The following is a 24,083-nucleotide window of genomic DNA, read 5'->3' on the forward strand; positions in this document are numbered from 1 at the left end:
ATTTCTTTCCAGTTGGCTTAGTTTTCGGGAGAAAAAGGCTACAGGGTGTAGTAAAGCTTTAGGGCTTTGGCGTTGTGACAGGACAGCCCCAATGGCAACTTCAGATGCATCGACGTCCAAAACGTAGGGCAAGACTGGATCTGGATGTGCAGAATGGGGGCCGAGGTGAATAGAGCCTTTAGCTTATCAAAAGCTTCTTGGGCTTCCTGGGACCACTGGAAACAGGTATGCTGGCGGGTAAGCTGAGTAATGGGGGCAATAATACTAGAAAAGTCTGTAACAAATCTCCGATAAAAATGAGCAAAACCTACCAATCTTTGTATACCTTTCTTGTCGGTAGGGGCTGACCACTCCAGAATAGCAGATACTTTCTGAGGGTCCATAGCTATCCCAGATGTGGAAATAATGAAGCCCAGGAATTGTATGGACGTCTGTTCGAATTGACACTTTTCTGCTTTTGCATAGAGCCTGTGTTCTCTCAATGTAGATAGTACCTTCTGGACGTGGGTTCTATGTAGCTCCAAGGTGGCTGAGAAGATGTCATCCAAGTATACGATCGAGAAATGATCCAGGAACTCTCTAAAGATGTTGTTTACAAAATGTTTAAAGGTCACTGGGGCATTACATAGTCCGAAAGGCATAACGCGGTATTCAAAATGCCCGAAACGAGTTCTGAAAGCGGTCTTCCACTCATCCCCCTTCCTGATGCGCACAAGGTTGTAGGCACCTCATAAGTCCAGCTTAGTAAAGACTTGGGCAGAACGGAATCTCTGAAAAAAGCTCGGGAACCAGGGGGAGAGGGTAATGATTTTTGATAGTGATTTTGTTAAGTTCCCTGTAGTCCACAGAGGGCCTGAGGGTATGGTCTTTCTTCTCCGCGAAAAATATCCCGGCACCAGCTGAGGATGATGACGGCGGATGAACCCTTGCTCTAAGTTATCGTCAATATATTGACATAGAGTCTCAAGCTCAGTCTCTGAAAGTGGAAATATTCGTCCAAAGGGGATCTCCGCACCAGGCAACAGCTCGATTGGACAATCGTAAGAACGATGGGGTGGCAAAGTGTCGGCTTTTCTTTTATCGAAGACATCTAAGAAGTCATGGTAAACTGGAGGGATGTCTTGGCTTGAATTGGAAACTGGCTGGACGTTAAGACAATTGGAAGGTGCTACAGGTTTAGGTATAATACAATGCTGATGGCAATAGGTTGACTTGAAAGAGATATTCCCTGTGTTCCAGTCTATCTGAGGGTTGTGTGCCCGGAGCCCCAAAATTACAGGGAACATTGGAGAACAAAGAACATCAAAACAAAGAAATTCTTGATGGCCTGGGTCAATCATGGTGAGAGTAGGCAAAGTCTCTTGAGTAACAGGCCCAAACCTCGGTGTAGATCCATCAGCAAAATGAGTTTTAAGTTTATGTTCCTAAGTTATTATCCTATATAAGTGGAATCTGAAAGTCTTTAGCAAGAGAAATGTCCAAAAAGCAACTGCAAGCCCCGGAATCGATTATTGCTGAAAGTCTGACCTCTCCTCTTGCCAACTGTAATGTGATATGGAGAACAAGGTGAGTTGGAGAAGGTTTCGGGACTTGGAGGCTAGTAGAGTTGTGGAAAGGAAATCTACTGGGCCTTATTGGACAGGTGAGAAGGATATGTCCGGCTTCTCCACAATAGAAGCAAAGGTTGGTTTGCCGGAAACGAAGTTTCTCGTTAGGGGTTAGAGCAGAGCGAACTACGCCAATTTGCATAGGCCCTCTGTTGGGCATGACCTAAGTGGAGGGTGCAGGAGCGGCTGGAACTGTAGGCGTCATCCAAGAAGGCCAGAGGGATCGTGCACGTTCAGACTGTCGATCCCGCAGGCGCCTATCAAGTTGGATGACTAGCTGGATGAGTCCTTCTAACGTGGTTGGGGACTCTACTAGTGCAAGTTCATCTCTGACAAGTTCAGACAAGCCAAGCCGGAATTTAAATCTGAAAGCGACCTCATTCCACCCTGTGTCGGCAGTCCAATTGCGAAAGTCCACGATTTAATCCTCTACAGGGTGCTGCCCTTGCCGCAAGGCATGAAGGGTGGCCTCAGCAGTAGCCATGCATTGCGGATCATCATATAATCTGGACATGGCTTCAAAGAACAAGTCCACTGAATTAATAGCGGGATTCCTTTGCTCCAATAACTGATGGACCCAAGACTGAGGTTCTTTGGACAGCAGGGAAATAACAAATCCCACTTTAACAGTTTCTAGGGAGAAAGTTCTTGGTTGAAGGGCCAGGTAAAGTAAACAGGTATCGTTGAATGCTCGGAACTTCCTTCAGTCACCAGAGAAGCATTCTGGAGTAGGTACCCTTGGTTCAGGGGGTGGAACCATCATAGGAGACATCGTCTGGTTCTGAAGGTGAATCTCCAACTGGGAATAATGTCCTTGTAGGCTCGTCACTGCTTAGGTAAGCGCAGCGACTTGCTGGCACAGAGTCTTGAGCGGGGAAGCACCTCCATCAGCCTCTGACGTTACTGGCTGCATGATACTATCACATACCTGATCGGAGGCTGAAATGCTGGGAGGGCTTCCCTTGCGACTAAGTGCAGAGCGCCCCCTGAAGGTGGCACAGGGGGAGCTATACTCAAAGCGGCAGGGGTTGCTGGCTGCGGCAAGCTGAGATGGAGAAGAGAAGTCCACTGGTGGACAGCTGACAAGCAGGGTAGACTGGACAGGACTGGACTGGTACACAGGGCAGCAAGCAGTAGTAAAGTCAGTGGAACAAGCCAGGGATCATACACAGGGCAGCAGATCAGAGCGGAGTAAAGAGGAACAAGCCAAGGGTCAAGCCGGGGTCAACACAGATCAGATGGGTCAAGGCAAGCCGGGTCGTTAGCAGGTAATCCAAGACAATAGGAACAGGAACTCAGGAATATACAAGAAGCTGAGGATCATGCAGCAGATGGTGACTGCTGCAGCATGCTTTAAATAGGATACTGGTGCCTGGAGTCTCTCACGTATTGCGTGCGCTTTGGCGCGCGCATGCACGCTGGTGAATACACTGTCCTGGCTGCTCTTGCCCATGTGCACGCATGTGCATTAGCGCTGGAGAATTTGTATTTGTTGATCCAAGATTCTGCTGGCCATAGATGCCAGTTCTCCTGCGGGTTAGTCCCTGACACTGGCTCCATCCACCTCCATCCACCAATCCCATCTCACTCCATCTACCGCCCCAATCCCATCCGGGCTCCATTCACCACCCCAATCCCATCCAGGCTCCATCCACCTCCCCATCCAATGCTCACTCCATCCACCACCCAGATCCAATCCCGGCTCTATCCACCACCCCATAGCATCGTGGCTCCATCCACCCCCCATCCCATCCCGGCTCCATCCACCCCCCAATCCCATCCTGGCTCCATCCACCACCCCCTCCCATTCTGGCTCCATCCACCATCCCATCCCATCCAGGCTCCATCCACTACCCCATCCCATGCTGGGCATCCATCCACCACCCCATCCCATCTCGGCTCCATCCACCACTCCCATCCGATCCCGGCTCCATCCACCACCCTGATCCCATCCCGACTCCATCCACCATTCCATCCCGGCTCCATCCATTGTGGCAGGTTAAGGGGGAGGACCACACCGATGCACTAGCCTGTTTATTGCTGGGGGGTTGTGACACCATGTTTTACTGCACCAGGTGACACCAACCCTAGTGATGCCACTGAGAGGATGTACCCATAAATTCTCCCAAAACTGTGGCTTAATCTGTGAGTGGCCCTGGTACCATGTAATTGCTGTGACTAATCACAGTGATCACAGTTACAATAGTAAGCAAGGCTTTCATTCATGATGTCTTGTTTACTACTGTGTGATCTCTGTGATTGGTTAGTGCCCTGTTGCCAGCACTTCTGCTGGGGACTCCGCATCCTCTGCTCCGGCTAACCGTTGGGGCAGGAGGCTGGCTTCCTCCACTCCCAAACTGTGTAGCTGCCATTGGGGAGGTGAGCCAGCTGCCTTCTTTTCCATTCCCTCATCTGGCTGCTGGGATGACATGTCTGTGGTACTGTCTCCCAGGTGCACGGATCTTTGCTGGGGAGGAAAGGCCACTTCCTCCACCCTGGCCAACTGTTGGGGAGGGACGAAGAACACCTCCTCTCCCTTCTCCCCCTGTATCTGCTGCTGGGAAGTGATTGCCACCTTCTCACCCTGAGCCTCCGAAACAACCACAGGTGTGGGGCAGAGGTCTTGGACATTCTGTCCGGTTGCCAGCACTTCTGATGGGGGTTTGCTAGGTGGTTCCTCCTTTATAGAAACGTCTATTAAGTCCCCAGTCTCTGGAATTGCTAAAAGTGTGGGGCAGAGGTCTTGGACCCTCTGTTTAGTTACCAAATCTTCAGCTGTAGAAATGTGTTGTAACTCCATAGATGCTGCTGGCAGAAAATCACATGTCCCTGTTAGTGTTGTGGGAGAAAGGCCGACCACCTCTTCTCTCAAGAAGGCCGAAGCCACTGTTGGTGCTGGGCAGAGCACAGTGAACTTTGGCCCTGATAGCAGCTCTTCTGCTGGAGGCTCATCAGGTTGTTCTTCCTCAGCAGAAATGTCTATCAAATCCCCTGTCTCTGCAACTGATGTCTGGGAAAAGAGGTTCACCATCTCCTGTCCATGGAACCCAAAAGATGCAATCAGTGCTGGGCAGAGGTTAGCAGAGCTCTGCCATGTTGTCAGAACTTCAGGTTTGGGGACGACAATCTCCAGAATTTAAACTGCCGATTCTCTGGCATGCTGCTGAACGTGTTCTAGCAGTTTCCTGTATGCTCTTTCCAGATGCTGTTCCTTCCTCAGCAAATGGTCCAGATCAGGTTTAAGCTCTGAGACCCCTGCAAGACCGAGCATAGCCTCTCTATAATCTTGCAGGTCCTCAAGGGTAGGTTCCCCTTCATCGCCAAACACAAAACAATTTGTAAGGCTCTCCCACAGCAATCCAGGGCCCCCAAAGTCAAATTTCTCCGGAGAGCATTCTGTTGTCTCCCCTAAATATTCCTCCTCTCCGTGCCATTGCAGAGCCGATAACGATTGTCCAGCTCTATCTCCTGCTGGACCAGCCTGTCCAACTCAGTCACCCATTGCTCCTGGGACCGCTCTCCCAGGAATGCCATCCGCAATGCCCGTTGGTCACAAAGAGCACCGTTCCCCCAAATGCCAGGGCCCTCAATGAACTGTAGCTCCCCAGTGCGGCAGCACTCATGCAGCCCCAGACCTTGAGACTCCCACCACCATGCTTCACTATAGGCAAGACACACTTGTCTTTGTACTCCATCTGAACCAAGTAAGTTTATCTTGGTCTCATCAGATCACAGGATATGGTTCCAGTAATCAATGTCCTTAGTCTGCTTGTCTTCAGCAAACTGTTTGCGGGCTTTCTTGTGCATCATCTTTAGAAGAGGCTTCCTTCTGGGATGACATGCAGACAAATTTGAAGCAGGGTGCGGCGTATGGTCTAACACTGACAGGCTGACCCCACACCTCTTAAACCTCTGCAGCAATGCTGGCAGCACTCATACGTCTATTTCCCAAAGACAACCTCTGGATATGATGCTGTGCACTAAAGTTTTTTGGTCGACCATGGCGAGGATGATTCTTAGTGGATCCTATCCTGTTAAACCACCGTATGGTCTTGGCCACCGTGCTGCAGATCAGTTTCAGGGTCTTGGCAATCTTCTTATATCCTAGGCCATCTTTGTTTAGAGCAACAATTCTTTTTTTCAGATCCTCAGAGATTTCTTTGCCACGAAGTGCCATGTTGAACTTACAGTGACCAGTATGAGAGAGTGAAAGCGATAACACCAAATCTAACACACCTGACCCCTATTTACACCTGAAACCTTGTAACACTAATGAGCCACATGACACACAAGGAGGGAAAATGGCTAATTGGGCCCAATTTGGACATTTTCACTTAGGGGTGTACTCACTTTTGTTGCCAGCGGTTTAGACATTAATGGATGTAGCAAAGTGGCATTTCTCCAGTTTCTCCAGTGTTGTCACAAGAAAAGATATAAAATAATATTTACAAAAATGTGAGGTGTACTCACTTTTGTGAGATACTGTATATATATATATATATATATATATATATATATATATATATATATATATATATATATATATATATATATATATACAGTGCTGTGAAAAAGTATTTGCCCCCTTCCTAATTTTCTTTTTTTTTGCATATTTCTCACACTTAAATGATTCAGATCATCAAACAAATTTTAATATTACACAAAGATAGCCTGAGTAAATCCAAGATGCAGTTTTTAAATGATTATTTCATTTATTAAGGGAAAAAAGCTGTTCTAACCTGCCTGGCCCTATGTGAAAAAGTAATTGCCCCCTCCCATGCTGAATCATGAATGAACTGTGAGTAACCACAATTTTTTGGAAAGCTGAGTTAAATTCCACTTGCCAAACCCAGGCCTGATTACTGCCAGACCTTTAGAATCAAGAAATCACATAAATAGAAGCTGTCTGACAAAGTGAAGCACACTAACAGATCACAAAAAGCCACACATCATGCCACAATCTACAATCTAAAAAAATTCAAGAACAGATTAGAAACAAAGTAACGTACAGGTATTGGAAGGGTTTCAAAGCCATTTCTAAGGCTTTGGAACTACAGTGAACCACGGGGAGAGCCATTATCCACAAATTGAGATAACTTGGAACAGTAGGGAATCTTCCCAGAAGTGGCCGGCCTACAAAAATTACTCCAAGAGCATGATGACAACTCATCCAGGAGGTTATAAAAGAACCCAGAACAATATCTAAAGAACTGCAGTCCTCACTTGCCTCAGGTAATATCAGTGTTCATGATTTAACAATAAGAAAGAGACTGGGCAAAAATTGCATCCATGGGCGAGTCCCAAGACCTAAGCCACTGCTGACTAAAATGAACTCAAAGGCTCATCTCACATTTACCAAAAAACATCTTGATTATCCCCAAGACTCTTAGGCAAATATTCTGTGGACTGATGAGACAAAAATTTTACTTTTTGGAAGATGTGCTTTCCGTTACATCTGGCACAAAATTAATACAGCATTTCATAACAAGAACATCATACCAACAGTCAGACATGGTGGTGGTAGCGTGATGGTCTGGGGCTGCTTTGCAGCATCAGGACCTGGACGACTTACCATAATTGATGGAACCATGAATTCTGAGCTCTACCAGAAAATTCTAAAGGAGAATGTCCGGCCATCATTTTGTGACCTCAAGCTCAAGTGCACTTGGGTTATGCAGAAGGACAATGGTCCGAAACACAACAGCAAGTCCACCTCCAAATGGTTCAAACAAAGCAAAATGTAGGTTTTGGAGTGGCCTAGTCAAAGCCCTGACTTCCAATCCAATTGAGATGCTGTATCACACAGCCCGTTCATGCTGGAAAACCCTCCAATGTGGCGGAATTAAAACAATTCTGCAAAAAAGAGTGGGCCAAAATTGCTCCACAGCAATATGAAAGACTTATGCCAGTTACACTTGATTGCAGTTGTTGCCGCCAAGGGTGGCACAACCAGTTATTAGATTTAGGGGTAATTACTTTTTCACATAAAGCCAGGCAGGTTTGGACAGCTTTTTTGCCCTAATAAATGAAATCATCATTTAAAAAACGCATTTTGTATTTACTCGGGTTATCTTTGTGTAATAATAAATGTGTTTGATGATCTGAGGCATTTAAGTGTGACAAATATGCAACAAAATAAAAATCAGAAAGGGGGTAAATACTTTTTCACACAACTGTGTGTATATATATATATATATATATATATATATATATATATATATATATATATATACTTCTACATATGGTACAGCGCTATAAAACATGTATACCGAATATATACCAAATATATGCCACATTTCAACACATACACCATTTTGTTTTGAAATGTAGTATATATTCTTATTTCACAAAGTTATACATTTCTTGTGCAAACGCTAAACAAAAAACCATAAATATATAAAAAAAATCATGTACTATAATACAGCTCCTTCCTCTAAGAGAAATGTACCTTATAGAATTTTTAATTATTCCAATAGTGCAAAATATTCATAAACACAAAGTGTACAAAATGCACATATAAGGTAAGTCATATATGTGCAAAAAACAGTCCAAAAAAAGTCGCGTAAAATTGCAAGAACTGTGACTCCTCTTCGAACAATCATGTTCCCCCTCTGTAAAAATCACTCACTGGATGTACATGACCCCTTAATTTAATAAGTGGGTGCCCTGTGCTCACAATCTCCTGTGCTCCTTGCAGCCTCCAACTTGTAGGTATTTTGAGCAAACAAACCCATATTAGGAGTGGTCTACCTACCCTATACCGTTGTACGTACAAATTGGAGGTTCATGAGAATGCACAGTCTAAAAGAAGTGAAAGGGAGACCACCCTTTGCAGCTATAACAGCTTCAACTGTTTTGGGAAGGCTGTACACCAGGTTTAGGAGTGTGCCTATGGAAATGTTTGATCATTCTTCCAGAAGCACATTTGTAAGGTCAGGCACTGATAATGGATTAGAAGACCTGGCTCACTGTCTCCGCTCTAAATCATCCCAAAGGTGTTCTATCGGGTTGAGTTCGGGACTCTGTGCAGGACAGTCAAGTTCCTCCACCCCAAACTCACTCATTCATGTTCTTTATGGACCTTGCTTTGTGCACTGGTCCAAATCATTTGGTGGAGGGGGATTATAGTGTGGGGTTGTTTTTCAGGGGTTGGGCTTGGCCACTTAGTTCCAGTGAAGAGAACTCTTAAGGTGTCAATATACCAAGACAATTTGGACAATTTCATGCTCCCAACTTTGTGGGGAAAATTTGGGGATGGCCCCTTCCTGTTCCAACATGACTGCACACCAGTGCACAAAGCAAGGTCCATAAGACATGGATGAGCGATTTAGGGGTGGAGGAACTTGACTGGCCTTTACAAAGTCCTGACCTCAACCCAATAGAACAAACAGAGTAGGTGTGCGTTTTTTGGGGATTGCTGTGTGAACTGCAAGCCTATTATCTCCTATGGGAACGCATCTGATTCGCAGATGCATTGCGTTCTGAACAAGGATTTTCTACTTCTCCTCACCACACCTCCCCCTCTCCCTCCCCCTCCCCCCCCCCCTCTCCCTCCCCCTCTCCCTGCTCACTGATCCTGAGCTAAAACGCAATGATTCCTTTGAACAGGAGATTTTTATCTCCCCACTGAAACCTGAGCTCAATTCGCACCGCACATGTGTGAAACCGGGCTTATACTTACCTCCATCTTTTACCCCCATTGTTACTCCCATTTTTACTATTGTTAATATTATTGTCTCCATGTTTACTACCATGCACTTCTTCATATATATGTTTCCATGACACTGACTATTATATAACCTCCTGTTTTTTTCTCTGTGTACATTGTTACCTTGTAGTTCCCCTCCCGCCCACAGGTGGCACTGTGCTTTCTTGTGATAGACGCTGGGACCTGTTATCCCACAGCACTGCCATATAAAAGCACATTGCAGACACCTCCCTATTAGGCCTATTGAAGGAGCAGTGGCTCCGAGCGCGTAGCCTTCTCTTAACCTCTCTGCTAGCCCTCCTCCCTGGACGATCCCTCCCCTGGATACCGAACCCAGAAGCAGACGGAGGACCTGTGACGTCATGCATGCTTCACGTGCGCTCCACGCCGGCCCCTAGTCTCTTCCTGATGGCCACAGAAGGAGCTCCCGGCTGGTAATCCACCTTCTGCAGCCCAGCATCCCTGCAGCGTCACCACCACAGGATCAGAGGGAACACTGAGGACCACATACTCATACAGATGAGCCTTTTATATGTTTTTATCCTGTGGCGCTTCCTTCTCTACCCCTCTCTCAACCCAATAGAACACCTTTGGGATGAAGTAGAGCAGAGACTGCAAGCCAGGCCTTCTCCTCCAACATCAGTGCCTGACCTCACAAATGAGCTTCTGGAAGAAAGGTCAAACATTCCCATAGACACACTCCTAAATATTGTGGGCAGCCTTCCCAGAAGAGTTGAAGCTGTTATAGCTGCAAAGGGTGGGCCAACTCAATATTGAACCCTATAGACTAAGACTGGGATGACATTAAAATTCATGTGCGTATAAAGGCAGGCATCCCAATACTTTTGATAATATAGTGTACTTTAAGGGCTAGTACCTATAGACATTTAAAACATGTTTACAAAGGATCCACATTTTTACATAAGGAGAAATAAAAGCAATATACATACTGTACTGATTTCAAAGTGACCTTAGTTTGTCTAGCCAAGAACGTTTTTTTTTTTTTTACATTTATCGATAGAGTGTGGAAAGATTACAACTCTTTTAGCATTTTTACTGCTATCTGGGGTATTGTAGAGAGAGTCAAGCTCACTTCCTATCCTGCTAAAAACAGTTTTACCAAACAGGAAATGGGGGAAACTCTACAACAGGGACATGAGTTTTAGCCTTCCTCCAGTCTATTTATATATTTATTTCTAACTGTTGCTTTTGGAGAGTTCCCCTCACTTTCAGTTTGGCGACATGTTGTCAGCAGTACAGAACGTGAGGGTAAATCTTTCTAATGGAACTCCAGATAGCAGTAAAAACCTGGCAGGTTTACTCGCCTTTGCCCCGCCTTATCCAAAACTAAGAAAAAAAAGTTTTGATTGGACATACACTTTAACTATTCTCTAATACTTTTGCACATGAGTCCTGAACTGTGTATCATAGTTGTGTATCATATTACTGTATTATTCCTTTCCTTCTAGGGTCAGAATGATTGGCAGCATTGCCTCCCTATAGGGCTGATATCTTTTTTTAGCAGCGGTTAATCATGGAGTCTAAATGATTGCAGTGTCTAATATCTATGTAATATCTGACCTGAGGAAAGTGGTATTACACTGATGTTACCATTATTTTTCTGCATATAGTTTCGGGAAATACTTTTGGACCCTCTGTGATGGACAAAATTAAAGTAGAACTAAGCTCTCATAAAAGAATGCTTACTGCAAGTAAAACATTATCATATTATTTGTTTGCTCAAAAAAAAAAAAAAAAAACAGTTTTTCCTTTATTTTGTTCACATTTTCTTTTCATGCACTGTGCACATTCTGTAGACTCCACAGAAAGTGTGTACACTCCAGCAGTGGCTGAACATCACTGTTTTGGCTGCGGTGACTAAGGTGAAACAGACCAATGCACTATGCTTTGGCATGGCTGCTTTTAGTCCAATGTGGGAACACCCAGGGAAGGGTGATTACACAATTGAAATTTAGTTTTTCATCTTAGAAACTGAAAATTCTTCTAGGTAAATGGTAGAATTATCAGGAATCATTTAATTAAAAATATAAAAAGAAGGTTTAAAAATTTTTAAAATTGCAGAAACGTGTACAACATATTTTTGATTTTTTCAATACATTTTTATTAGGAAAAAACACATGAAATACAAGCAAAAAACCATCAGTGTTTTACAGTTAGACAAGATTTTTTTAAGGGTTAAGGGTTTAAGTTTGGACACATTTACAAGTTTTTATAGTCTAGGGTAAAATATAGACAACCACTAGAGAGAGATCTACAAATCTCTGTATGTGACACAATAATGGAATTGTGATATATCATAATTGCTCTTGTTTTAATTGTTTTAACTAAGAATATGTCCTAGCTGAAAATGTAATATACCTTCTTTTTAAATTACCCACCTGCTCCTTATATATTTTTAGGAGCATATCACTTTATTTCAGCTTCCTGTACCTCAACATACCTTAGTAATTACAAGTGTTTTGCACTCTCTCTGTGTTTTTTTTCCATGTTGGATAAAGAAACAGAAGGATTAAACCACAATCTCCTTTTTTTGGCATATCTGACCTATGTGAGAGATAAACTTTCACTTCCTGTTCCAGAGAGACAATAGGAAATGAGAGGTAATCTCTCCAAAGGAAATCCTGTTTTAGACAGATTTCACTGGAACCAATTACCCCATTGGAAGACTTCCCCCTCTATTCCTTGTTTTGTGACAACTCAAAGTTTTGGATTTTTACTAACTGTCAGATCCAGTGACAATGAGCACCAGTACAAATAGTGAGATAACAGCAATAAAAGCCTAATAGAGGTTTTCATCATTCCCTGCTCCATACAAAACTAACATTTTTTTTTTCCATTTCGTTTTTATTGAGAATGAAAGTATAAACATACAAAGCAAAAGAGATGAATTGCTTGACAGGTAAGTTACAATAGTAAGTAATTATTTAAAGCATTAGGTGAAATTACAATGATTTCTGAGTTATTATCGTCAGTATACCGTTGTTAATGTAATCTAGTCTAAGACACTAAATTAAAAGTTAACTGAGTTTTTTCAATCTGTATGTTAGTTATGGTACAAACATGTGAACCCATGTTATAACCTAAGGAGAAGTAATTACCGCTTCTTTGTAACTAAACAACATACATTGTAACAATCTTCAAAGCAAACTTGGTTTGTCATCTTGTTTAAGCACCACTTTCATCTTAATATGGAAGATTAAGAGGGAGAAGAGAGGAAGGGAAGAAGAAAAGAATTTTATATCTACCAGACACAGTAGGTATCTAGGGCTGGATCCTCTAGTAAGTAAAAAAAAAAAAAATCATGGGTAGTCAGGAGTAGTCAAACTGGGTTTTGTGCCATGACTGCATTGAAATCTTGTGAGTATTTAAAGGTGAACCAAGGTTGCCAAGTTTTATGGAACCGTTCAATGTGGCCCCTGTCCTGTGCCAGCGTGTCCTCCATCTCGCAAATATCCCCCACTCTATTCAGCCATTCTGCTGTAGAAGGGACTCTCACTGAGTTCCAATATAGCGGAATCAAAGATTTGGCCGCATTTAGAAGGTGCTTAGTCAGAGAGTGCTTGTATCGTTTAAATGAGAAATTTGTTATGTGTAAAAGACAGCAAGCTGCCGTAAGATTTATGCTGGTTTCAGTGATTTTTTTAATCAGATTTCTTATTGTAGACCAGAAATTTGCGATGGGAGGACAGTGCCACCATATATGGGCCAGTGTACCTAACTCACCCTGACATCTCCAACAGGATTCTGACTTCTGAGAGTTCCATTTATGCAATTTGTCTGGTGTGTTGTACCAATGCATCAGTAGTTTGTAACTCGTCTCTTGTGATTTAGCATTTATAGAACCTTTGTGAGCAAAAATACAAGCATACCTCCATTGTTTACCTGAGATGTCCTCCCCCAGTTCCTCCGACCACCTCCTCCTGTGACCGTCATCGTCAGTGCTCTTGGGGTGTTGCAGCCAAGCATATGCAAATGAGATGGCTTTATTTAAAGGAGTCCTACTATGGCATACCGATTCCAGGTCCGTGAGAGGTCTAAGGAAATCCCCCCTATGTCTTTGTTTGGTTAGATAGCTTCTTAACTGGAAATAAGACCATTGCCTTAGGTGTGGTAGGTTATTTTCTGCCTTTAATACCGTCCAGTCTTTGAATCTGCCATCTGTAAAACAGTCGCCCGCAAGTAAGGGAGGTGCGTCCTGAGTTATGGGTTGGAACAGTTTATTCCCAAGTCCTGGTGCATAATCTGGGTTGTCTTTTAGTGGGGTTAATGGGCTTACGTCTGTAGTAATGAAATGGCGATTGGCAAGTAGGTGTAAAATTTCCAGTGTGATGCCGGTTAGAGGGTGTTTGCGAACATTCGGCGGATATTTAGTCCATGGGATCCACGGGGAGTATTGTAACGATAGGGAATTTAACTCTCCTTCCAGGGGGACCCAATCCTTCATGTGGCCGTGGCAATGCCAATCTATCACTCTGGCTAAGTGTGATGCGTAGTAATAATGCTTAAAGTTAGGTAGGTTAATCCCTCCCAGTTCCTTAGGTCTGGTCAGCCATGGTAACCTAATTCTAGGTTTCTTTTGGTTCCAAAGGAATCGCAAAATTATAGAGTTTAATGAGCGAAAAAAGGCAAGAGGGATTCTAACTGGCAGAGTGCGCATTAGGTATAGAAACCTGGGTAGTATAATCATTTTAATAATAGCGGCCCGTCCAAACCAAGACAGAAAGTCCAGGTGCCAAGCCTTAAGGTTCTTTTCACAGCTCTTCAGGAGTGGAGGGAAATTTTTTTCAAACGTGTGCTGGAGACGGGGGGTAAGCCAAATTCCCAGATATTTAAGTGCATTGGGGACCCATCTAAACTGAGAGTTGGAAGTGGTTAGGCGGAGCAGACTGTCCGGTAAAGTGATGTTAAGGGCTTCCGATTTTGAATAATTTATTTTTAAGTTAGAGATGTACCCGTATGTGTTAAATTCTTTCATTAAATTAGGTAAGGAAACGGTAGGGTTCGTAAGAAAAAATAAAAGGTCATCTGCGTAAGCTGCCAACTTGAACTCCCTGTCCCCAACCCGGAATCCAGATATTGCGGTATTTTGCTTAATCGTTCTTATGAAAGGTTCTAAGGTTAGTATGAACAGCAGAGGTGACAGCGGGCACCCCTGCCTAGTTCCATTGGCTATGTGTACAGGCTTAGAAAGTATACCATTGATTTTTAATTGCGCCTTGGGGTTTTGGTATAGAGCTGATATCCAGGAGAGCATGTGTGGGCCCAGACCCACATGATGGCACACCTCCCTCATGAAATCCCACGCCACTCTATCGAAGGCCTTCTCCGCATCCGTGGACAGGAGAAGGCCCTCGACATCCCGTGATTCTGCTGCGTGTATAAGAAGGAGCGCTTTAGTGACATTATCTTTCGCGTCTCTTCCTGGGACGAAGCCCACCTGCTCCAGATCAATCAGCTCCGGGAGCAATGGGCTCAATCTCGTAGCGAGGATCTTAGCGAACAATTTAACGTCCAGGTTTAGCAGGGAAATGGGTCTATAACTAGGGCATTCCAACGGGTCTTTCCCTGACTTCGGTATCACCGTGATGTGGGCCGAAAGGAAATCTTGGGTCACCTCTCTAGGAGAGGACAGGGAGTTCAAGGCAGCCGCAAGGGGGTTCGTAAGGGTATTCAGAAAGGTTTTTTAATAAATAGCGGAGTAACCGTCCGGTCCCGGACTCTTGCTATTTTTTAAGTGTTTGATGGCTTGGTTGATTTCTAGTGGGGTGATTGGATCCTCTAGGAGAGCCGAATCCGACTCCTGAAGAGCTGGGAGTCCGCTCTTGAGTATGTAGTCTTTTATGATTTGGGTTCTGTTGTCAGTCATATTATGTTCTCTGTGTTGTGGTGGTAGATTATAAAGTTTTGTGTAGTATTTCTGGAAATGAGCAGCTATCGCTTCTGATGTTACGTCAATTTTACCATGTGCCCCTCTGATGCCGGAAATGTTATTAGAGGATGTGTGTTCTCTTATCGCTCTTGCTAAAAGTTTGCCTGTTTTATTTCCCGCCTCATAGTATAGTTTCCTTCTAAAGAATAGGGTTCTTTTAGCTCTAGAATCCAATATTTGTTGGAGATTCTTCCTAGCTTCTAGTAATTGTGAGGCTGTAGCTGTAGATAGTGACTGTTTGTGCAAGGTCTCTAGGGTATTAATTTGTGTGATCTTTGGTTTTTAATGGTAAGTTCTTTTTCTCTTTTACGTTTGGATCCCATTTTTATCAACTCTCCTCTAATCGTACATTTGTGAGCCTCCCAGATCATGAGAGGATCCATGTCTGGAGTGTTGTTTAATTTGAAGAACTCGGTCAATGAAGTGGTGAGAGTAGGGAGGAGCGACGGGTCTGTCAGGAGTGATGCATTTAGTCTCCATGTCGGTTGTTTTTGTAGAGGGTTTAGTAAATCCAACGATAGGGAGATAGGTGCGTGGTCAGAAATCGTTTGGTTTCCTATGTGTGCACCCTTTACTAATTGGAGGTCTCTCTGTGAAATGAATAGGTAGTCTAGTCTCGCATATCTAGCATGTGGGATAGAAAAAAAGGTGAAATCTCTATCCTCAGGATGGAGAAAGCGCCATGTATCAACTAACTGGAGTGATTGGAGCAGAGCCTTTAGTTTTTTGAGTATTCTGTAAGTGATGCATGTTTTCCCGTTGGACGTGTCTGCTAGGGGGTTAAGCGGGACATTAAAATCCCCTCCTAGGATCAAACAGCCTGAAGCAAATCCCTGTAACTCCCTTACCATTCATTGGCAAAACGTGATATGAACCTTGTTCGGGAAGTACACGTTTGCCAAAGTTACTGGAGTGTTTCCTAAAGATCCCTTTAGAAAGATGAACCTACCTTCAGGGTCAGAAAGTTGTTCAGTCAGTTCAAAAGGTGTATTTTTGCCTATTAATATTGATACTCCCTTAGACCTGGAATTGTTATTCGTAGCATGGTATACCCTTGTAAAGTAGGGATTTGTAAGTTTAGGGACATGATGTGTCCTAAAGTGAGTTTCCTGCAAATAAACAATTTGCGGCCTACCTTTTTGGAGTTCCCTCAGAAGAGAAGTGCGTTTCTCAGGAACATTCAGTCCTCTTATGTTGTGTGAGATTACCAGAGGGTTTTTCCCCAACGATGAATAGGTCATGTCGAAAGGTCAGGAGGAGGCGGTCCCGAGGGTAATCTACAAGGAGGCAACTACAAAAGCCCGGTTAAACACTTTACTAGAATTAAAGATTCTCAATCTTAATCCTAATTGGAGCGGATCTGAGGGGAGTAGAATCAAAGATTGAGTGAAAGAGATAAAGATGGAAAAAGAGAGAGATAGATAAAGCGATAGGGAAAGCTCAGTAAAGAGAAGAAAAAGATAAACGATAAGTAAATAAAAAGGGAGAGTAGAATGAGGGAGCAAATAATGTACTGGGGGGTCCCCCACCAGGGAGTGCTCTCACCACCCTAGAAGGGGAGCCCACTGGGTATAGTAGTGAACCCTGAGACCTGTAATCAGGCTACTGGGTCACTTTGTGGGGGAAGTGGGAGTCACCAACGACCAAGCGGAGACACAACAACTAAGTAAGTAGATGTATACAATCGAGTTTGAGAGAGAACTCTATTGCGTCACACACAGCCTTAATGAAATTAACTTAGTAAAAACTAAAAGAAAAACTGAACCACTGTATACCCAACCCTAGTAGTAATCTAAAATTCGGGTTGCGGTGGTAGGAGGTCTTATAAAGCGAGAGCTGAGTCCAGATAAAAAATTTTCCAAACTAAGACTAAAGCCCTCCATGTACAGACAGAGGAATTCGTGTGGGGTACTGAAGGTGTTATTGTCCTTTTTAGGAGATCATTGCTTCCTCCCTGTGAGAACAGCCGTTCTTCAGTTATAACTTAAGGTGAACAAGTAGGATAATAACAACTGTATAACTTTGGGGTTGCACATCCGTGCAGTGGGTCTCAATATGTAGGGGTGGGGGAGGAAGTCGAAAGCCCACAAGGCAGATCCATACGATAGTTATCAGGTTCAAGTTTTCTGCAAAGCGCACGTGCACTAATTAACTGTGAAAACGTTAGTGTGCACTGACAACAAATTGAGGTACGGGTGTCACATCATTCATCCTCCTGGAATCTAGCATCTTCTGCGGATCTTCTCGGGGTTCCCATTTTGGGGTTTCCAGATCTGCTGTACTTGGATTTCTTGACCAGTCTCTTGTCAGGTGTGGAGAAAGGTGAGCTCGGTGGACTTCTTTCAATTGGTGTTCGTAGGAAGTCAGCGTACCACTCTGGCAGGTCAATCTGATCCAAATCTAGAGCGCGGCAAAATTCAGGGAGGTCCGCAGAGTGTGTTGGTGCCCGTTGTATGAGACCATCAGAGCAAAAGGGAATCGCCATGAGTATCTGAGATCTTTTTCCCGTATTTTCTCCAGCAGAGGGCGCAAGGCGCGTCTATTTTGCAGAGTAATCTGAGATAAGTCTTGAAATAGCATGATCGTTGCTCCATTAAAGACAATTCTCTCATTCCTCCTTGCTTTCCGCATTATTTCATCTTTTAGCACAAAACATTGCAGGCAGCAGATAATATCCCTTGGTGGGGCTGTGTCTGGGCCTTTCGGTCTAAGGGCTCTATGGGCTCTGACAAAGTCAATCTCCAAGTCCTCAGGTCTATCTAATAAACTGTTAAACACCCTCTGGAGTGCTGGGGCTATTTGATCATGTTCTACCGATTCAGGAATCCCTCTCACCCTGATATTGCACCTTCTGCCTCTATTGTCGAGGTCTTCAATATGTCTGTTCATGTTTATTAGGTGCTGGGATTGCGTCAGTGAGGCCTTTTCAAGCCTGCCTATGGCCTTGTCCCTGTGTCTTCCCGCGGCCTCCACTGCCGACATTTTCTCATTAATGACCAGCATGCTAGACTTTAGGTCCGTGATGGCAGCTGAAAAAGTGGCTTTGATGTCTGCAGCTATCAGAGACATGTCGGCGTATGTTAAGGGGTGGTCTGGCCGAGACTTACCCCTGTCTGAGTCCTCCGGAGCCGACTGGAAGTCTTCACTGTACTCCTCTTCGTTGTGAGCCGGCGCCATCTTGGGTCTCGTTTTGCCGCCGCTGGCAGGCTGTTTAGCTTTAAAGATATCCGGGATGGTAGAAGCCGAATGGGGCACCGATCCACGTCTCGGGCGGGATTTAGGTGTGTAATGAAGCTTCTTACCCGGCATCTGGTGGCTCTGGGTCGGGTATTAGGTTGCGAGCGGCTGTGTGTGCTGCGGAGCTCTGTTAGTGTGCGGCCATCCTCGTCGCGCGTCAAGCCACGCCCCCCTAACATTTTTTTTTGGTTTTACATACAGTTTAAAAACCAACTCTGCCTTAGAATATCCCCCAATATATTTGCCAGCACGCCAGGGATCTTCAGATAATGTCCAATCAGTTTTTATTGAAGAATGATCACATCACAGCAAAGAAGTACTTCTTTACTGTGATGTGATCATTCATCAATAAAAACTGATTGGACATTATCTGAAGATACATGGTGTACTGGCAAATATGTACACTGTTCTGTGATGGTTCCAGTTTATAGCTGCTTGTTGCTAGAGCACCTATTGTTCTCAAGCTTAAGAATATTGACATCATTCCCTCACTATGTTTGCACCCCTTCACTGTAGCATCCCAACCCTTTTTAAAAACAAAAATATCTTTATACACATTTTTTTTTCTCCAAGGGCCTTAAGTTTAGTCCAGTGACATCACAGTTCTTCTTTACCCTCTTCTCCCTTTGGTTGTTGAAGGGTCCTAAATATTGCAGAGAGGGCCATGCTCTATGGCATCCTCCTATAAGTCCAGCATGAGGATTCACAAGAAGTAGGTTGAATGATACTGTGCTGAATTTGTGAGGAGGTGAATCTGCAGAGGATAGCTCTGGAGTTAGTGTGGGTATAGCAACCAGAACTGCTTTTTATTTTTAAAATCTGCCGTGGGATGCATTTGTTAAATTTTTTCCAAAGCTGGTACTAAGCTAGATTCATACTGTTCTTTTTGGTTTTCTTGGACCAACATTTGTTACAGTACAGGTAAAGTGCAATGGTGTTTCTTTATTTCAGGCAGATGGAGTGGATTCAAGTATTAATGCCCCCATAATAAAACTTTACAGCAGCTTCCTTGGGAAATTTAAACTTGGAACAGCCATCAATACAAATTTGTGTCCTAAGAGTTTAACAGAACAAGACGGAATACAGTTCCAGTTGAGATTTTAATCAACCTCTTCAATGGTTGGTCCAGAGGAGCCGTCACCACCACTTGGAGCTCCGCCTGCACCTGGGAAGCCTCTGGGCATTCCTCCTGGCATGCCACCTGCACTCTGGTACAGCTTTGTAATGATGGGGTTGCATACTTTCTCCAGCTCCTTCTGTTGGTGTTCAAACTCATCTTTTTCAGCAGTCTGGTTTTTGTCCAGCCAAGCGATGACCTTGTTGCACTTGTCCAGTATCTTCTGTTTGTCCTCATCACTGATCTTGCCCTGGAGCTTCTCATCCTCAACAGTTGCCTTCATGTTGAAAGCATAATACTCCAATGAGTTTTTGAAAGAGACCTTGTCCCTCTGCTTCTCATCTTCAGCCTTGTACCTCTGGGCTTTATGCACCTTGCGCTCGATATCCTCTTTGCTCAGACGACCTTTGTCGTTGGTAATTGTGATCTTGTTTTCCTTGCTGGTGCTCTTGTCCACTGCAGACACATTCAAGATACCGTTGACATCAATGTCAAATGTCACCTAAATTTGAGGAACACCTCGTGGGGCTGGTGGGATACCAGTCAATTCAAACTTGCCCAGCAAGTTGTTGTCCTTGGTCATGGCTCTCTCACCTTCATATACCTGAATCAAGACATCAGGCTGGTTGTCTGAGTAGGTTGTGAAGGTCTGTGTCTGCTTTGTGGGAATGGTTGTGTTACGCTTGATCAGGGTTGTCATGACTCCACCAGCAGTCTCGATACCCAGAGACAGAGGGGTGACATCAAGCAGGTCCTCAACATTTTCAGATTTGTCTCCGGACAGGATAGCAGCCTGAACAGCTGCACCATAGGCCACAGCCTCATCTGGATTGATGCCCTTGTTCAGTTCCTTGCCATTGAAAAAGTCCTGAAGCAGTTTTTGGATTTTGGGAATACGTGTGGACCCTCCGATCAAGTCGATTTGGGATTTGTCATTATGAAGGGACTTCTCCACTGGATCCAGGGTGCCTCTGAAGAGATCAGCGTTGAGTTCTTCAAATCGGGCTCTTGTGATTGAGGTGTAGAAGTCAATTCCTTCATACAGAGATTCAATCTCAATGTTAGCCTGGGTGCTGGAGGACATGGTACGCTTTGCACGCTCGCAGGTGATGCGGAGATGGCAAACAGCTTTCTTGTTATCAATATTGTCTTTCTGGAGATCATTAATGCATATGAGGTATACTGAAAATACCGCATAAGCGGCTTATCCAGCCACAGCAAGGCACAAAGGATATATGTATTAAAAAAAAAAATTTTTTTTTTTTTAAAAGTGATTTTAAGGTGCAATGTGTAAATAATATGCTAGATGTATACCATTAGAATAAGAGTAGTGATGATTAAACTACTAACTGTATATATAATAAATGAAAAATTATTTATATAATCTTAAATTTACCATGTAAAAAATATATATAAATAATATCACAGTGATAAGTGCAAAAAATACAACAAATTGCCAAGTGCCACACAATAAGTGTGAATATCAAATCCAAGATGTGATACGTGGTTATTAAAGTCTAATTTATGAAAGAAATGCACATAAAGTCCATAAAAACAGTTCATAAAAAATCCAACGTGCGTGCATTAATCTTAGCGCTTAGTGCTCAGAATTCCATGCGCAAGTGCCATCCAGTGACCCCCCCCGGGGACAGCCGCTCACCCCTAATGATCCCTTCATCAGGGATTCCCCTGATGAAGACACGTGACCCTGTGTCGAACACGCGTAGGGGAGGGGCCAGGATGGAGCACAGAGCCTTTCACTCCACTGAGATGAGATGCACAGCTTATCCCTCCTGACAGGCAAACTTTGAGGCAAACTTTGGAGACTGTTATCAGATTGGTGCACTCACGCACCTTGCAAATGTGAGTACCCTAATGTAGGGAGCTTTTATTCCAATAAACATTTATAAAGGATATCACACTATCCAATTTTTCTTTTCCTTTATTCCTAAATGTGGAGCTGCTGCTGAATACTGTGTATCTGGATTCCATCACTGAGCCGTGGGATGGCTCATAAGCGTGTTTAGATTCAGTTTAGGTTCAGTCTCACAGCTGAGTCGCACGCTCTGAGGCTGTCCCCAGGGGGGTCACTGGATGGCACTTGAGCATGGAATTCTGAGCACTAAGCACTAAGATTAATGCATGCATGTTGGATTTTTTATGAACTGTTTTTATGGACTTTATGTGCATTTCTTTCATAAATTAGACTTTAATATTCACACTTATTATGTGGCAGTTGGCAATTTGTTGTATTTTTTGCACTTATCACTGTGATATTATTTATATATATTTTTTACACGGTAAATTTCAGATTATATAAATAATTTTTCATTTATTATATATACAGTTAGTAGTTTAATCATCGCTACTCTTATTCTAATGGTATACATCTAGCATATTATTTACACATTGCATTAAAAGGGGGATCAACTGCAGAGATAAAACGATAATTCTCCCGCTCTACAAGACTCTGGTCCGCCCGCACCTGGATTATGCTGTCCAGTTCTGGGCACCAGTCCTCAGGAGGGACGTACTGGAAATGGAGCGAGTACAAAGAAGGGCAACAAAGCTAATAAAGGGTCTGGAGGATCTTAGTTATGAGGAAAGGTTGCGAGCACTGAACTTATTCTCTCTGGAGAAGAGACGCTTGAGAGGGGATATGATTTCAATTTACAAATACTGTACTGGTGACCCCACAATAGGGATAAAACTTTTTCGCAGAAGAGAGTTTAATAAGACTCGTGGCCACTCATTACAATTAGAAGAAAAGAGGTTTAACCTTAAACTACGTAGAGGGTTCTTTACTGTAAGAGCGGCAAGGATGTGGAATTCCCTTCCACAGGCGGTGGTCTCAGCGGGGAGCATTGATAGCGTCAAGAAACTATTAGATAATCACCTGAATGACCGCAATATACAGGGATATGTAATGTAATACTGACACATAATCACACACATAGGTTGGACTTGATGGACTTGTGTCTTTTTTCAACCTCACCTACTATGTAACTATGTAACTATGTAACCTTAAAATCACTTTAAAAAAAAAAAAAAAACTTTTTTTTTTTTTTTTTTTTTTTTTATACATATATCCTTTGTGCCTTGCTGTGGCTGGATAAGCCGCTTATGTGGTATTTTCAGTATACCTCATATGCATTAATCATCTCCAGATTGACATTTTCACCTTAGCGCAGCGTATCTTTTGTACACAATGTCTTTCTTGTGCTTCCTCTTGAATTCTGCTACAAAGCGATTCACCATTCTGTTGTCAAAGTCTTCCCCACCCAAATGAGTGTCACCGGCTGTTGATTTGACCTCAAAGATACCATCCTCAATGGTCAGGATGGAGACATCAAAGGTTCCACCACCAAGATCAAAGATCAACATGTTCCTCTCTGCTCCAACCTTTTTGTCCAAACCATATGCAATGGCTGCAGCAGTTGGCTCATTGATGATACGTAGTACATTGAGCCCAGAGATGGTGCCGGCATCCTTTGTGGCATGACGCTGTGAGTCATTAAAATAGGCAGGTACAGTGATCACTGCATTTGTTACAGTCTTTCCAAGATAAGTTTGGAATGCTGCAATTTCCTTCATCTTGGTCAAAACCATGGAAGAGGCTTCTTCTGGGTAGAAAGACCTGACCTCTCCTTTGTACTCTACGTGGAGTTTGGGTCTTCCTCCATCACCAATGACTTTGAAGGGCCAGTGCTTCATGTTAGACTGTACAACTGTGTCTTCAAACCTGTGGCCAATTAGATGCTTGGCATCAAAAACTGTGTTTGGTGGGTTCATAGCAACCTGGTTCTTGGTGGCATCCCCAATCAACCTTTTGGTATCTGTGAAAGCCACATAACTGGGCGTGGTTCAGTTGCCCTGATCGTTGGCAATGATTTCCACCTTCCCGTGTTGAAAGACACCTACACAGAAGTTGGTTGTGCCAAGGTCAATGCCGACTGCTGGTCCCATAGACATGATTGCCGCGCTGCAGTGTGGCCCAGGTGTAGAAGCTGCTCGCCGTCTCCGAGCCGCTGGTCCTTGGGAAATGAGCTCACACTGTTCTTTGTACATTGCAGCATGCGTGGTGACAGTGTCAGGTCACCTGAGACCAGGTGACAGATGCACATCGCGGGGGTTAGTAGTGCACTACTAAGCTTGTGGACCCTTCGGCTGAGTGCTGTGGATGGAGCTCTGGGTGGTTCAGGAAAGCAGCTCCACCTGAGAACTGACACTGATTGAACAGGGGGCTAGAGCATAAGAATCCCCAGGGCGCAGAGTCTAAGAGTCAGCAGGTTTTCACCAAAGCCTCTGATGGTGAGGATGGACTTTGCTGCAGCTGACTCCTGGTCGCAGGCCTCAGGGTCTCCCAGCTCACGCTCACGGCAGGCTCTGGTGGATGGGGAGGAAGCAGCAGTGCAGGGCAACAAGGAATATTTAGAAGGACAAGCCAAGGGTCGGGGTAACAAA

General features: G+C 43.9%; 1 pseudogene; it reads right to left on the bottom strand.

Annotated features, from left to right (window-relative positions):
* Positions 1 to 19,577: 19,577 nt before the first annotated feature.
* Positions 19,578 to 23,605, bottom strand: LOC141138409 (heat shock cognate 71 kDa protein-like; annotated as a pseudogene).
* Between the last annotated feature and the right edge of the window lie 478 nt (positions 23,606 to 24,083).

Source organism: Aquarana catesbeiana, linkage group LG01 (genome assembly GCF_042186555.1).
Source record: "Aquarana catesbeiana isolate 2022-GZ linkage group LG01, ASM4218655v1, whole genome shotgun sequence".
Taxonomy (NCBI): Eukaryota; Metazoa; Chordata; class Amphibia; order Anura; family Ranidae; genus Aquarana; species Aquarana catesbeiana.